The sequence below is a fragment of the Pseudophryne corroboree genome, chromosome 12 (genome assembly GCF_028390025.1).
Source record: "Pseudophryne corroboree isolate aPseCor3 chromosome 12, aPseCor3.hap2, whole genome shotgun sequence".
In the NCBI taxonomy this organism is placed as follows: Eukaryota; Metazoa; Chordata; class Amphibia; order Anura; family Myobatrachidae; genus Pseudophryne; species Pseudophryne corroboree.
Genome location: NC_086455.1, coordinates 165,078,422 through 165,095,042, shown reverse-complemented (window position 1 = coordinate 165,095,042; position 16,621 = coordinate 165,078,422). Strand labels below are relative to the sequence as shown.

The following is a 16,621-nucleotide window of genomic DNA, read 5'->3' as shown; positions in this document are numbered from 1 at the left end:
GACTGGGGGCACTACAGTGTGGCATAATGTGAACTGGGGTCACTGTTTTACTTAATGTGAACTAGTGTAGTATAATATGGACTGGGAGCACTACAGTGTGGCATAATGTGATCTTGGGTCACTGTGTTACTTAATGTGAACTAGTGTAGCATAATATGGACTGGGGGCACTACAGTGTGGCATAATGTGAACTGGGGTCACTGTTTTACTTAATGTGAACTAGTGTAGTATAATATGGACTGGGGGCACTACAGTGTGGCATAATGTGAACTGGGGTCACTGTTTTACTTAATGTGAACTAGTGTAGTATAATATGGACTGGGGGCACTACAGTGTGGCATAATATGAACTGGGGGCACTGTGTTACAAAATGTGAACTAGTGTAGCATAATATGGACTGGGGGCACTACAGTGTGGCATAATGTGATCTTGGGTCACTGTGTTACTTAATGTGAACTAGTGTAGCATAATATGGACTGGGGGCACTACAGTGTGGCATAATGTGAACTGGGGCACTGTTTTACTTAATGTGAACTAGTGTAGCATAATATGGACTGTGGGCACTACAGTGTGGCATAATGTGAACTGGGGGCACTGTGTTAAATAATGTGAACAAGTGTAGTATAATATGGACTGTGGGCACTACAGTGTGGTATAATGTGAACTGGGGGCACTGTGTTGCTTTATGTGAACTAGTGTAGCATAATATGGACTGGGGGCACTATCGTGTGGCATAATGTGAACTGGGGGCACTGTTTTACTTATTGTGAACTAGTGTAGCATAATATGGACTGGGGACACTACAGTGTGGTATAATGTGAACTGGGGGCACTGTGTTGCTTTATGTGAACTAGTGTAGCATAATATGGACTGGGGGCACTATCGTGTGGCATAATGTGAACTGGGGGCACTGTTTTACTTATTGTGAACTAGTGTAGCATAATATGGACTGGGGACACTACAGTGTGGCATAATGTGAACTGGGGCACTGTGTTGCTTAATGTGAACTAGTGTAGTATAATATGGACTGGGGGCACTACAGTGTGGCATAATGTGAACTGGGGGCACTGTGGTGTTTTATGTGAACTAGTGTAGTATAATATGGACTGGGGGCACTACAGTGTGGCATAATGTGAACTGGGGCACTACAGTGTGTTCAACACACTTGTGGTGCTGGGAATATTTACACAATATACTGTTTAATAACATCACCAGTATATCATTTGGACAATTTAGTTGGTAATGGCTCCCAGAAGGTAGTTGCTCTGGGGCTTCCACAAGCCTTAATCCGGTTTAATGTACATTTAAGGTAGCTTGTATTGGGCATCAGAATGGTGACATCTCAGCTGCAGACTCAGGCAGAGGAATGGCTGTGAATAATCCTATAGCAAAGTATACATTCTGATAATAAAATACATAGATTAAGTTATGTGAATAAATAAAATAGGGGCTTGTGCAGACCAGTTAGCATAATGTATGCATGAAAATTGGTCTGCAAATGCAGAGAATTGCCAATGCACCTGCATCTCCTCTCAAAGCAACCCAGAGGCAGCTGATGGGGGTGGGGTGGACTATTTGCATAATTAGCCCCCCACCCTCGCAGATAAATGGTAATAGCAAATCAGAGAAGAGGAGGTTGTGCCAAAATGACACAATTATCATAGAATTTGCATTTTTCTTCCATCCTGCTCACTTCACTAGGAAATGGGTGGTATGCAGGAGATTAACCTACTCTTCAGGGAGCCCTGGTAACTCCCCAAAAATTCATGAGTCTCCAGGAGATAGAAACATAGAAACATAGAATTTGACGGCAGATAAGAACCACTTGGCCCATCTAGTCTGCCCCTTTTTTATTTTATCCTTTAGGCAATCTCAACCCTTTTTTAACCTTAAATAGAAACATAGAATTTGACGGCAGATAAGAACCACTTGGCCCATCTAAAATTTCGGGAGAGTTGTATGATCGTATTATAGGAGCTGCTTCACATTATGACACAATTGCGGCTTTTTCCGTGAATGTATTTTATGTCAGTGATTTGTGGCGCAATTGTGGTCACTTCTCCACCAGCCTCAACCATCTAGGATAGTAAGAAAGATACTAGCCCTGTGATACATTAATAACTGGCCCCGAGGCTGACAATAAATGCTGGATATTGCAAAAGATTTCCTCTTCCAAACCTAAAACCTAATCACAGTCTTCTGGTTTTACTCACAGACACTCAGTAATGGAGACCTGCAGATATTAGCCAGACATGTACGTGCATAGATAAAGACTCCATTTCTCTTAGAAATCACACGCAGCAGTGTTTTTAGCCTCATACTCAATAATAATGATGTAGCTAAGCTATTCATCACCATAATCACTGCGGACTAGCACCAGGCTATACTCGGCGCAAATGACACGCCTGGGAGCAGATATATTTACATCTACATCCAACTTTGCAAAGCCCACATTTGCATCAGTATCCCCCCACTGAACTTTGCCTACTTGAGGATGCTCCATTACATCACTTATAACCAACGCGTTTCACCAGCTAATACCTTTGTCAAGGAGAAGAAGTCCTTGACCAAGGTACTAACTGCTGAAACGTGATGGATATACATTGCAGGAACACATCACCGTTATCCATTTAGTCTTTGGTTGTAGAGGTGGGCACTGCTCCACCCACCACCGTATCATAAGGAACCGCCTGAGCCACCGCCGAATAAGGGACTGTATCCAGGTGTGTTACCCGGTGGCAAGAACCTCCAGCACTATGGAATCCTGCAGTAGTGACACATCCCCCAGGAACATTGGAGGAACATCTCATCGGTAAGATCATCAGGATTTGACTCGTACTGGTCCTTGTACCAACAACTGCACCTCTTCACCTTAGTGAGCCCAGAGGGACTACAGTACTAGTCAGATTGCGCTGGGCATTGAGGAGGACTAACTGCTTGAAGAGGTTCCTTCAAATGACCACCTGAACTCACTGCAAGCCCAATATTACTGCAGATTCTAGTGGGTAGTACAGCAGTCCCCTACTGCTATACTGATAAAGCATGCTGTCTGGAGGGGTGGTCTTCAGGTTGCCGACTGTCGGGATCCCGGCGCACAGTATACCGGCGCCGGAATCCCGACAGTCGGCAACCTGAAGACCACCCCTCCAGGGTGTGATATGGTATGCCGACGGCCAGGCTCCCGGCGACCAGCATACCGGTGCCGGAAGCCCGACCGCCAGCATACCGACAGCATAGCGAGTGCAAATGAGCACCACGCTATTTATTCTCCCTCTAGGGGGGTCGTGGACCCCCACGAGGGAGAAAAACTGTTGGTATGCCGGCTGTCGGGATTCCGGCACCGGTATACTGTGCGCCGGGATCCCGACAGTCGGCAACCTAAAGACCACCCTTTGCGCTCGCCACGCTGTCGGTATGCCGGCGTTCGGGCTTCCGGCACTGGCATGCTGGTCTCCGGGAGCCCGGCCGCCGGCATATCATACCACACCCGTCTGGAGGGATATGCACCAAGCACAGTAGATGCTACTAACAAGTTACACGTTCACCCCCCTAACTTCTCCATCTGCATCGAAGTACCATACTATGTTATAAATTTGCCTAATGTCTTTTCCAAACAGGTGTCTATGTTGATAAATATTTAGCAGAGAGCTGACTACACCGCTGGAAGCCATTACATCGGCCATCCCAGCACACATGGGACATTTCTAGCCTGATGTGTTTATACTGTTCTCTTCCAATAACTAACAGATTACGCGGCTATCACTGGTTGCAAGGGGTGATGGATATCTCAGGCAGATAGAGATTTGGCTTCCGAACACATGAACTTTGTCGTTATTTAATATTTATCACTCGTAAAGCACAACTGGTGCATTTACCAAACTGACATGGACCAGAGAACGAAAGGCTAATGTTTATAAAACACATTAATGGGAGACATCGGTCCTATATTTACAGAGCAAACAGAATGATTACGTCATGCAACATCTCAAATAAGAGAATATAAATCATTTAGCATGTGAGCATGAATCCCCAGATGTCTATTTATTAATAACAGGCGCTAATTGCAAATCTATGGGCCCGATTCAGGTTGGATCGCAATAGGCGATCTAACAGCAAAAATTACTAAAAGGATGCATCCTGCACATGCGCCTGCATTTTCTGCGAGTGCCCGCAGAAAATGCGAACACCTCTACTTGTCAATCAGGCAGAGGCGTTCGCGGGGCGGGTGGCAATGGTCAATTTCCTAGGCGGAGACGGAGCCCTGGGGGACGGAGGAGGCAAAACAGGGGCAGTGTCATCCAAATGGGGGAAGGGGCGTGGACGTGATTGCGGCAGCTGTGTGATGTCAAGGGGGGGGGGGGGTCAGTCAGCATGCTGGGCGGCCTTGCCCTGCGATGGGCGGCCCCCAGTATGCGATCACAAGGATTGCAAATTCTGCTACATAGCAGAATTTGCAATCCTTACTGAATCAGGCCCTATATTTGCACTTTTTGCAGCAACACAGGATTTGCTGCTCTATGATTTACCAATCCGCTAAGGTTTCTCTACTTCCCCAGCAGCCTGGTGCCTGTGCACAATGTTTTCACCCAGCGGGGATGATACAAAATCTTTTCCAAGATGGCGTCACCCAGCAGTGACTGAAAATCTAAAATTTGTCCTAATAGAGGAGTGAAGACTTCACTCTGATCACAGGGACGGGCTCCCCTGCAGCCGTGTATTATACATCCAAAAAAAAACTTTCTTATTGCTGAGAATAGCGGTTATAAGAAATGACTATCAGATCTCAAACTTGATAAATTGATAGAGGATACGCCCTAAAGAGTAACAGAATCATGATAAGTAATAGCACATCCCAAACAGAAGAACACAGGGGGTCATTCCGAGTTGATCGTAGCTGTGCAAAATTTAGCACAGCTATGATTAGGCTCTCAGACATGCGGGTAGACGCCCAGCACAGGGCTAGTCCGTCTCGCATGTCAGTGCCGCCGCCCCCCCCCCCCCCCCCCCCTCTCCCCCAGGAGATGTGCAAAAGCATCGCACAGCGGCGATGCTTTTGAGGAGTAACTCACAACCAGCGCAGCTCGGGGGTCATTCTGAGTTGATCGCAAGCTGCCGTTGCACGCTGCGTAGCGATCAGTGAAAAAAAATGGCTAATCTGCGCGTGTGTATGCACTGCAATGCGGTTTAGGCTGCTGGGAGAGGGTTAGACTGCAGGAAGGGGGGGAGGGTTGGTTTAGGCACCACCAGTGAGGGTTAGGGTTAGTTTTAGGCTGTGGTAAAGGAGGGTTACGGTCAGGGGGGTAAGGCTAGCGTACATACCAGACCCTTGTCGGGATTCTAGCCATCAGACCTCCAACATTTCAGCCCCAACCCATTTAAACATGTTACAGTTGATCGCAGTATTGATTGCGGCGTATAAGGAAACTGCTATAGTCTACGCCCTGATGCTGCGCACCTCAAAATCACTCACCACCCTCAATGTGGACACACGTGAAAATGTCACCGTTTATTTTTTTGATTATTCCTTTTCGTTATATGAGAGAGATTTGTGTTGGTTACACAGATACTTCCCACTGGTTCCATGTCGTGAGGGAGATATCAGGAAGAGAAGTGATAAGTTCTCTCCTCATAACACCATTCAATGTATCTGAAATATATCTGTTCAGTTAATAACAATTTATAGACTTAGGGGACATTTACTAAGCAGTGATAAGAGGGGAGAAGTGAGCCAGTGGAGAAGTACCCATGGCAACCAATCAGCACTGAAGTAACATCTAGAATTTGCATACTATAAAATGATACAGAGCTGCTGATTGGTTGATGGGGAAACTTCTCCACTGGCTCACTTCTCCGCTCTTATCACTGCTTAGTAAATGTCTCTCTCAGAAACATGATCCAAAGCTATGCGGACAGTATTTGTCGGGGGAGTATAACGCACAGAAAGGCCTATTAAACTACATTGCAGCTATCTGACATTAGAGAGAAGTGATACGAGAATTACTGCACCATGGTAGAAAGGCGCAATGCTGAGGATCAGGAATGCTGGACTGCGATAGCTTCCGACAGTCCGGATGGATTGAAGTAAGTGCAGGAATTAAGTATATAATAGAATTAATGGCTCATTACGGATGTTCGGGTCTCACAACGCAGCACAAATGTATCTTGTGTTTGTAAATTGGAAGTTTTGCAGCACCCATTAGGTGTCTCGCCAGTCTATCCAAGACCCAAGAGATCATTGAGATTAACGGGAATTGCACCTGATATACTTAATTATCCCAATTATGAGAGTCTTCACTTCCTAATAACGGAGAAAGTGTCAGAGCTCGGTTGCTAATGCACAGCAGTATGACCGGGGGATGAGAGGCAGATGGTGCAATTCCTGGCCTAGTAACATAAAACATTACTCATAAACGTGTCACCAGGCACTCAGCGGTGTTTAGGAGAAGAGATGCCACATAGTCATTTCTATCATCAATCATCTTTAGAGTCCATTAATGAGCCCTCATAGTGAAAGGATTTCTAATGATTAACACTTTCCAGATTGGTATCTTATTAATTGCATTGTGCAGTTATCTGGATACGACCGTGTTCTTCAGGTCAGCTGGTCACCCTCCTTGGCAGAGGGAGAATTTCTGGGGCAGAACCAATACTCACTGTAATGTAATTGCCTAGAAACCCTCCTTCCCCCAGCGTATCCGGTTGACAGATCTACAGATGCGTCCGCATACATCCAGCCTCAATACGCAATGCAGCGGGATGTGCCTGGCGTGAGTGAGGCGCCAGCTCCCGTGCAACTCTGCTAACGTCAGGCGTCTTTTTTGTCGAAATACATCTTATTCGCAACGCAATGCGGCTAGGACACACGAAGAGACTGCGCTGAGTAATGTGATAGATGACACTTGTATATTGTGTTTGACTGAGGCTGTATACGGAGCAGAACTTGTATTGGAGAAAAGCTGCAGCTGCTACATTGTAGCACTTTGTATACAGAGACTCAGGGGGTCATTCCAAGTTGTTCGCTCGTTGACGATTTTTGCTATGCTGCGATTTGTTGCTAATTGCGCATGCGCAAGGCACGCAGAGCGCATGCGCTTAGTTATTTAACTAAAAACTTAGCAATTTTGCTGTTGTCTGTGCAGCGCTTTCAGTCGCACTGCTGATCGGTGAGTGATTGGCAGGAAAGGGGCGTTTCTGGGTGGTAACTGAGTGTTTTCCGGGAGTGTGCTAAAAAACGCAGGCGTGTCAGGTGAAAAACGCGGGAGTGTTTGGAGAAACGGGGGAGTGGCTGACCGAACGCAGGGCGTGTTTGTGACATCAAACCAGGAACGAAACGGCCTGAGCTGATCGCAGTGTAGGAGTAAGTCTCGAGCTACTCAGAAACTGCTAAGAAATTTCTATTCGCAATTCTGCTAATCTTTCGTTCGCAATTCTGCTAAGATACACTCCCAGAGGGCGGCGGCCTAGCGTGTGCAATGCTGCTAAAATCTGCTAGCGAGCGAACAACTCGGAATGAGGGCCACAGTCACACACAGATACACACATGTCATATATCACATTCATCAGCACAGTCTCCTCGTGTGCCCTAGTCACATGACAGTGATCGACACGTATATGGTCAACACATGTTTTGTCATCTTTTCATCCTTCCCATCCACGTAGACTACGATTGGGAATAGTAACCTGTGCTGAGCGCAGCGGTAGCAGAGCGAGGAACGTTGCCTGAAGCGCGGAGAGCGGAGCGAGTCGTGGAAGGGGAAGCGGTACACCAATTGGTGTCACATGTGGCACCAAAAAAACACTAAAAAAAGATGTCAAGCTTGTTTTGTGTCGACCATTGACATGTTGACCTTTTGTACCTGTCAACCTTTTCTACTGTCTACCTTTTCCATGTTGACCTTTTGGTTGTCGACCAAATGGGGATCATCTATTGACTGTCTATGAGGTTCCTGTACATTTAATGAACAATAATAGTAGTATATACTGTACAATAATAGTAGTATATACTGTACAATAATACAATAATAGTAGTATATACTGTACAGTAATGCAATAATAGTAGTATATACTGTACAGTAATACAATAATAGTAGTACAGGTTGAGTATCCCATATCCAAATATTCCGAAATACGGAATATTCCGAAATACGGACTTTTTTGAGTGAAAGTGAGATAGTGAAACCTTTGTTTTCTGATGGCTCAATGTACACAAACTTTGTTTAATACACAAAGTTATTAAAAATATTGTATTAAATGACCTTCAGGTTGTGTGTATAAGGTGTATATGGAACATAAATGAGTTGTGTGAATGTACACACACTCTGTTCAATGCACAAAGTTATAAAAAATATTGGCTAAAATTACTATCAGGCTGTGTGTATACGGTGTATATGTAACATAAATGCATTCTGTGCTTAGATTTAGGTCCCATCGCCATGATATCTCATTATGGTATGCAATTATTCCAAAATACGGAAAAATCCCATATCCAAAATACCTCTGGTCCCAAGCATTTTGGATAAGGGAGACTCAACCTGTATATACTGTACAGTAATACAAAAATAGTACTATATACTGTAGAGTAATACAATAGCAGTATGTACTGTACAATAATAGTAGTATATACTGTACAATAATACAATAATAGTAGTATATACTGTACAGTAATACAATAGTAGTATATACTGTACAATAATACAATAATAGTAGTATATACTGTACAGTAATACAATAATAGTAGTATATACTGTAGAGTAATACAATAGCAGTATGTACTGTACAATAATAGTAGTATATACTGTACAATAATACAATAATAGTAGTATATACTGTACAGTAATACAATAGTAGTATATACTGTACAATAATACAATAATAGTAGTATATACTGTACAGTAATACAATAGCAGTATGTACTGTACAATAATACAATAATAGTAGTATATAAATACAATAATAGCAGAATATACTGTACAGTAATACAATAATAGCAGTATGTACTGTACAATAATAGTAGTATATACTGTACAATAATACAATAATAGCAGTATATAGTGTACAGTAATACAATAGTAGTATATAGTGTACAGTAATACAATAATAGTAGTATATACTGTACAATAATAGTAGTATATACTGTACAGTAATACAATAATAGTAGTATATAGTGTACAGTAATACAATAGTGGTGGTATATACTGTACAGTAATGCAATAATAGTAGTATATACTGTACAATAATAGTAATATATACAGTAATACAATAATAGCAGTAGATATTGTACAGTATATACTGCTATTGTATTACTGTACACTAATACAATAATAGTAGTATATACTGTACAGTAATACAATAATGGTAGTATATACTGTACAGTAATACAAAAATAGCAGTATGTACTGTACAATAATACAATAGTAGTATATACTGTACAATAATACAATAATAGTAGTATATACTGTACAGTAATACAATAATAGCAGTATGTACTGTACAATAATAGTAATATATACTGTACAATAATACAATAATAGTAGTATATACTGTACAATAATACAATAATAGTAGTATATACTGTACAGTAATACAATAGCAGTATGTACTGTACAATAATACAATAATAGTAGTATATAAATACAATAGCAGAATATACTGTACAGTAATACAACAATAGTAGTATATACTGTACAATAATAGCAGTATATAGTGTACAGTAATACAATAGTAGTATATAGTATACAGTAATACAATAATAGTAGTATATACTGTACAATAATACAATAATAGTAGTATATACTGTACAGTAATACAATAATAGTATAAATATTCCATACACTGCACTTTGTATGAGCCAGCCTATAGCGCATTGTACCTTCTTCATGGGCTGACCACACTCACTCCAATACCAAGCACTGGAAACAGCCCACTAGAAACTCTGCATTTGCCCCTGTTGTAAATGGACCTCAGTGTATCTCTGGAGTTTAGGTTTCCTGCACAACTAGCACAGCAGTTCCAGAGGTGCACACCTTGCACAGCAGTTCCAGAGGTGCACACCTTGCACAGCAGTTCCAGAGGTGCACAGCAGTTCCAGAGGTGCACACCTTGCACAGCAGTTCCAGAGGTGCACACCTAGCACAACAGTTCCAGAGGTGCACACCTAGCACAGCAGTTCCAGAGGTGCACACCTTGCACAGCAGTTCCAGAGGTGCACACCTTGCACAGCAGTTCCAGAGGTGCACAGCAGTTCCAGAGGTGCACAGCAGTTCCAGAGGTGCACAGCAGTTCCAGAGGTGCACACCTAGCACAGCAGTTCCAGAGGTGCACACCTTGCACAGCAGTTCCAGAGGTGCACACCTAGCACAGCAGTTCCAGAGGTGCACACCTAGCACAGCAGTTCCAGAGGTGCACACCTAGCACAGCAGTTCCAGAGGTGCACACCTAGCACAGCAGTTCCAGAGGTGCACACCTTGCACAGCAGTTCCAGAGGTGCACACCTTGCACAGCAGTTCCAGAGGTGCACACCTAGCACAGCAGTTCCAGAGGTGCACAGCAGTTCCAGAGGTGCACACCTTGCACAGCAGTTCCAGAGCTGCACACCTAGCACAGCAGTTCCAGAGGTGCACACCTAGCACAGCAGTTCCAGAGGTGCACACCTTGCACAGCAGTTCCAGAGGTGCACACCTAGCACAGCAGTTCCAGAGGTGCACACATAGCACAGCAGTTCCAGAGGTGCACACCTAGCACAGCAGTTCCAGAGGTGCACACCTAGCACAGCAGTTCCAGAGGTGCACACCTAGCACAGCAGTTCCAGAGATGCAGACCTAGCACAGCAGTTCCAGAGGTGCACACCTAGCACAGCAGATCCAGAGGTGCACATCTAGCACAGCAGATCCAGAGGTGCACACTCAGCACACGCCGTATACCGGGCGGCGATATCACAGAACGCACAACTATATAAGGTTACTCTGCTACATGAGGATACTAGATACTGTAACATGACTGCTCACTCAGTGCATTAGGGATCTATTTACTAAGCCTTGGGGAGAGATAAAGTGGAGAGAGATAAAGTACCAGCCAATCAGCTTCTAACTGCTATGTTACAGGCTGTGGGCCAGATGTACTAAAGTCTTGAAAAGTGATAAATTCGCCAGTGATAAAGTACCAGCCAATCAGCTGCCAACGGGATACGGTCATTAGGTCGACACCACTCAGGTCAACAGTCATTAGGTCGACCACTATTGGTCGACATGCATTTTGCCGACATGGTCTTTAGGTCGACGTGTACTAGGTCGACAGTTCAAAATGTCGACATAGGATTTAAAAAAAAAAAATTCTCCAGTTTTTGGACTTTTTCATACTTTATGATCCACGTGGACTACGATTGGGAACGGTAACCTGTGCCAAGTGCCGCGGCAGCAGAGCGTGGCACCTTGCCCAAAGCATGGTGAACGAAGCAAGCCATGCGAGGGGACACGGTGCACTAATTGGGGTTCCCGTCTCTTTACGAAGAAAAGACATAAAAATAAGCACACAAAAAATCATGTCGACCTTTTGCCCTGTCGACCTAGTACATGTCGACCTAATGACCCTGTCGACCCAATGACCCATACCCCTCCCAACTGCCTTGTCACAGGCTGTGTTTGAAAAATGACAGTTAGGAGCTGATTGGCTGCTACTTTTTGAAAAATGACAGTTAGGAGCTGATTGGCTGGTACTTTATCTCCATCCAAAGCTTAGTAAATAGACGCCTTTTATCTATAGTCAAGTAATACATACAGAGTATTAACGCAGTGGTGCTAGAGAACCAAGAGACTTCTAATAACTGCACAGTAATACTATCGTACATCTAAGAAATAGAGACGGAAACAAGAGTATAAAAATAAATCACCGACACGTAGAGGAACTTACCACAAAGCAGAGAGGAACAGGTAAATGTCGCCTCTCCAACTTCCTCCTGTTGCGCTCTGTCTGTGAGCGATCCCGTGCACTTGTCAGGAATGTGGAGAAGCCCTGGGGTAGTGATCTCAGCTACAAGCCCTGAGCTGTAATCCCTCAGCAGAGGTGGAAGCATTTCGGAGCCACGTGAGCATTTGCCCACATATGTTTCACATTACAGCTTGCGGTGTTACACGTTACACAGGGCTACTGTGTCATATTAACCTTCCCCCGCTGGGATTTTTGACTGTTGCAACAGTATCAAAATACATAATAAAAGCAATATATTCAGTTCCTGACTACAAGTACGCTCAGGAAATGGTCGCTGCAATCTGTTACATGTTCTCTCCTCATAACACCATTCAATGTATCTGAAATATATCTGTTCAGTTAATAACAATTTATAGACTTAGGGGGACATTTACTAAGCAGTGATAAGAGCGGAGAAGTGAGCCAGTGGAGAAGTTGCCCATGGCAACCAATCAGCAATGAAGTAACATCTATAATTTGCATACTACAAAATAATTTTTTTTTATAGTGGATACTCGATACCAAGAAATTATTAACTAATATAAGGCTTACCGGTTTACTGCACTGAGAAAATTAACAGTATTTGCACTGTAACATTTACAAGATTATTATTATTTTTTGTTTATATTATGGATATTTATATCCTAGATCCTGAATAAATACTATGATTATTTCGCTACTACCTCTTTATAGGAACCAATGACATGCAATCTATGGGGAGACTGCATTTACTATGAAGTTTGAACACACACTAAACCATCATTGTTACTTATTTACTCTACGCCAGTAGCATTTATTACAAGAGACTGAAGTATTGTTGGTAAATCTATCTACAGTGTTTCTGTTTCCTGTGTTAGCTGACTATACCAGCCCACTATTTGTCTCCTTCTGTTAGGGGACTGTTAAGGCTAACTGCTGCAGGAACTAGTGTCAGTATTTATCATATTGGCCCTGACTGCGTCAGGCATATCTCCCCATGGCGTGTTCATACCACACGCAAACCTAGGTGTGTTTTTTTTGTCATTTTTTTGTTGTTTTCTATTGTTTTGTCATTTTTGTATTTATGTGTGTATGTTTTTGTCCCAGTCCTGGTTGGTGGCAACCGCTTTTAATGGTAATTAATAAAAGTTAGATTTTATGCAATATTTTTCAATGAGTGCCCCCCAAAAAACGAGAGTCTTTTCCTCTTCTTTTTTGGTATACTACAAAATGATACAGAGCTGCTGATTGGTTGATGAGGCCACTTCTCCACTGGCTCACTTCTCCGCTCTTATCACTGCTTAGTAAATGTCCCCCTAAGGGCCGTATTTAATTACAGTCGTAAACTGCCGTCTTGTTGGAAAGACGGCAGTTTCCAACTGGAATAGGTTGGAAGAGGTTCCGACCTATTCACTCCGGCCTCATTTTTCCCCCGACTTGTCAGAATGCTGTCGGAAAGCACGTGGATCTGTGAAATAGCCGCCGATCCGTGTGCTTCTGTCGGAAACGGGGCCGAATCCGACAGGTTTTGGCCCCGTCTCCTCCTCTCAGCTCCCTCATCTCAATCTGACTTTTTTTAAAGTCGGATTGAGATGATCAGGAAACGGCCAAATCCTGTTGGATTTGGCCGATCATTGAAGAGGTCCTGTCGGATCCATTCCGACAAATTCATGTTGGTATGGATCCGACTTTAATTGAATATACCCCTAAAAGAGTCAGGAATAATATAGAACATGGAATGTAGTATACTGTATAGGCAGGTATGTGCTACTGTGCTGCCTTCCTTCATGGTATCCGTTCACATGGTCGACCATGTTATGGTCGACAGTCATTAGGTCGACCACTATTGGTCGACATTGACATGGTCGACATGGACACATGGTCGACACATGAAAATGGTAGACACATGAAAAGGTCGACATGAGTTTTTTAACTTTTTTTTCTTTTGGGGAACTTTTCCATACTTTACGATCCACATGGACTACGATTGGAACGGTAAAGTGTGCCGAGCTAAGCGGTAGCGGAGCGAAGACACCATGCCCAAAGCATGGCGAGCGAAGCGAGCCATGCGAGGGGACGCGGTGCACTAATTGGGGTTCCCAGTCACTTTACGCAAAAAACGACACCAAAAAAGTAAAAAAACTCATGTCGACCTTTTCATATGTCGACCTTTCATGTGTTGACTATTTCATGTGTCGACCATGTGTCCATGTCGACCATGTCAATGTCGACCAATAGTGGTCGACCTAATGACTGTCGACCATAACATGGCCGACCATTCATACCGGAACCCTATTTACTAAGCCTTGGATGGAAATAAAGCACCAGCCAATCAGCTCCTAACTGCCATGTCACAGACTGTGTTTGAAAAATGACAGTTAGGAGATGATTGGCTTGTACTTTATCTCCGTCCACTTTATCTCCACCCAAAGCTTAGTAAATAGACCCCCATAGTATTTTACCAAATAAACAAAACAAATGCAAAAAAACAGACGCAGCTCAGTACGGTTAATGTCATATACAAAAGTTTCTAATAAGAATTGTTGCAGGAGAGTCACGTTCATTCTTTGAAAGCTTCCAACTAGTTGCTGAGATGCTGGTGATGGATGAGGGGTGGAGAAGTGGCCCATACTGTATCTACCAATCAGCTTTGAGGTTGCATTTAGGAAGCACATTCTATAAAATGATGCAAGTTGTTACCGGGTCTCCCCATCTGGGAATGTGGGGCTGTGTGGTAAATGACAGGGGTGCAATGTGGCTGGTAGGGGTGGTCTTCAGTTTGCCGGCGGCCGGGCTCCCGACGACCAGCATTCCGGCGCTGGAATCCCGACTGCCGGCATACCGACAGCTTTTCTCCCTCTTGGGGGTCCACGACCCCCCCTGGAGTGAGAATAGATAGCGTGTCGCGCATAGCGCGCCACTGTGCCTGCAAGGGGCTCATTTGCGCTTGCCTAGCTGTCGGTATGCCGGCGGTCGGGATTCCGGCGCCGGTATGCTGGCCGCCGGGAGCCAGACCGCCGGCATAACATACTACACCCCTGATGCGCTGGGGGCTCTGACAAGGATCGCTGCAGGAGGGACTTTTCATGACCCATACTCCAGCAGCCAAGATGTTAATACATCCCGACGGCATTGCATCCTGCTACACCTCGGTAAAGGGGCGAAGCAGGAATAGTTACAGCGGCACAATCCATGGCGCTATAGTAGATCTACTCCATAGTGAATTATGGAGAAAGAACCTAGAATAAGCATACAGTATAACATTAACTTGCTGCCTCTATCGGCTGATTCAGATTACTGTAATCTGACATGAAACAGATCGTTCCAATCTAGTTCTGATATGACATTCCTAAAAAAAATACCCCTATATTTGTATACATTTTCTATGTCTAGCAAGGAATATGGGCCCTCATTCCGAGTTGTTCGCTCGCTAGCTGCTTTTAGCAGCATTGCACACGCTAAGCCGCCGCCTACTGGGAGTGAATCTTAGTTTTGCAGAATTGCGAATAGAAATTTCTTTGCAGTTTCTGAGTAGCTCCAGACCTACTCACAAATAGCGATCAGTTCAGTCCGTTTCGTTCCTGGTTTGACGTCACAAACACACCCAGCGTTCGCCCAGACACTCCCCCGTTTCTTCAGACACTCCCGTGTTTTTCCGCACACTCCCATAAAACGGCCAGTTTCCGCCCAGAAACACCCACTTCCTGTCAATCACACTACGATCACCAGAACGAAGAAAAACTTTGTTACGCCGTGAGTAAAATACCAAACTTTTGAGCTAATTTACTTGGCGCAGCCGCACTGCGAACATTGCGCATACGCAGTTTGCGACTGATCGCTCCGTATCGGGGAAAAAACGAGCGAACAACTCGGAATCACCCCCATAATTGTTATTGGATACATGTTTAGGTGCTGCTATATATGATAGCAATATAATACATATAGAAATCATCATATATTTGTGCTGGTAACATTCCGAAATCAGTATCCATGATTTATTTATCCAGTACCAACACAAATGATTCCTTGGGTGTCTTTTTTGAGAAGTTTGTGCATTTTCAGAAAAATACTACCAGTCTTTTGCTCATTCTAACTCGCCGATTAATTACGCTATGGAGGCCAAAAAATTGTCAGCCTATTGAAATTTCAAGAAAGTGAACTGAAAGCAAATTGTCATTTTTAGATTCTTTTTTTAAACCCACCAAAAATACGCGCTTGTGGTTCTTGCGTCGCCATTAATTCATTGTTCCAAAATGGCAACCAGCAGTATTCTTTCTGTAGTTTGACACAATAAAATCTAATTTGATATTATAAATAAAAATCAAAAACATTTTTTGATCATTTTTGCGGTCTTGATTTAAACGCTAACCATGTGCAGGAATAATGTTGCAGCGTAGACGGACCTATCCATTTTTAAGCTACAGTAGGAAATATGCTGCCATGTAACAACACAATTTAAAAGAGGGGACCCCCTCTTTCGAAATTGGGTGCTTCTTAACTATTGGATGCCAGGTTGAGGGAAATCTTCCTCCCGGTAGTCGTGATCCCGGCGGTAGAATCCCAACGCCAGAATCCCGACACCCAAGGGAATCCCGGCAGTCGGAATCCTGACCGGGGGCCCGAATCCCTACTCGTGGGGGTGATCCACGCCACCCTCCGAGGGGGAATAAATTAGTGTGGT

At 43.8% G+C, this 16,621-nt stretch overlaps 1 protein-coding gene across 4 annotated transcripts in view; it reads right to left on the bottom strand.

Moving 5' to 3' along the window:
- The window catches only part of LOC134981196 (B2 bradykinin receptor-like), a 170,862-nt gene that overhangs the window by 73,609 nt on the left and 80,632 nt on the right, over positions 1–16,621 (bottom strand). The window contains exon 1 of one of the 4 annotated variants that reach the window (XM_063948442.1): positions 11,905–12,040. The exons of the other annotated variants lie outside the window; for them this stretch is intronic. The gene's annotated coding sequence lies outside the window, so the exon portion shown is untranslated. Of the gene's footprint in view, positions 1–11,904; positions 12,041–16,621 lie in introns of those variants that run through there. 4 annotated transcript variants of the gene reach the window in all.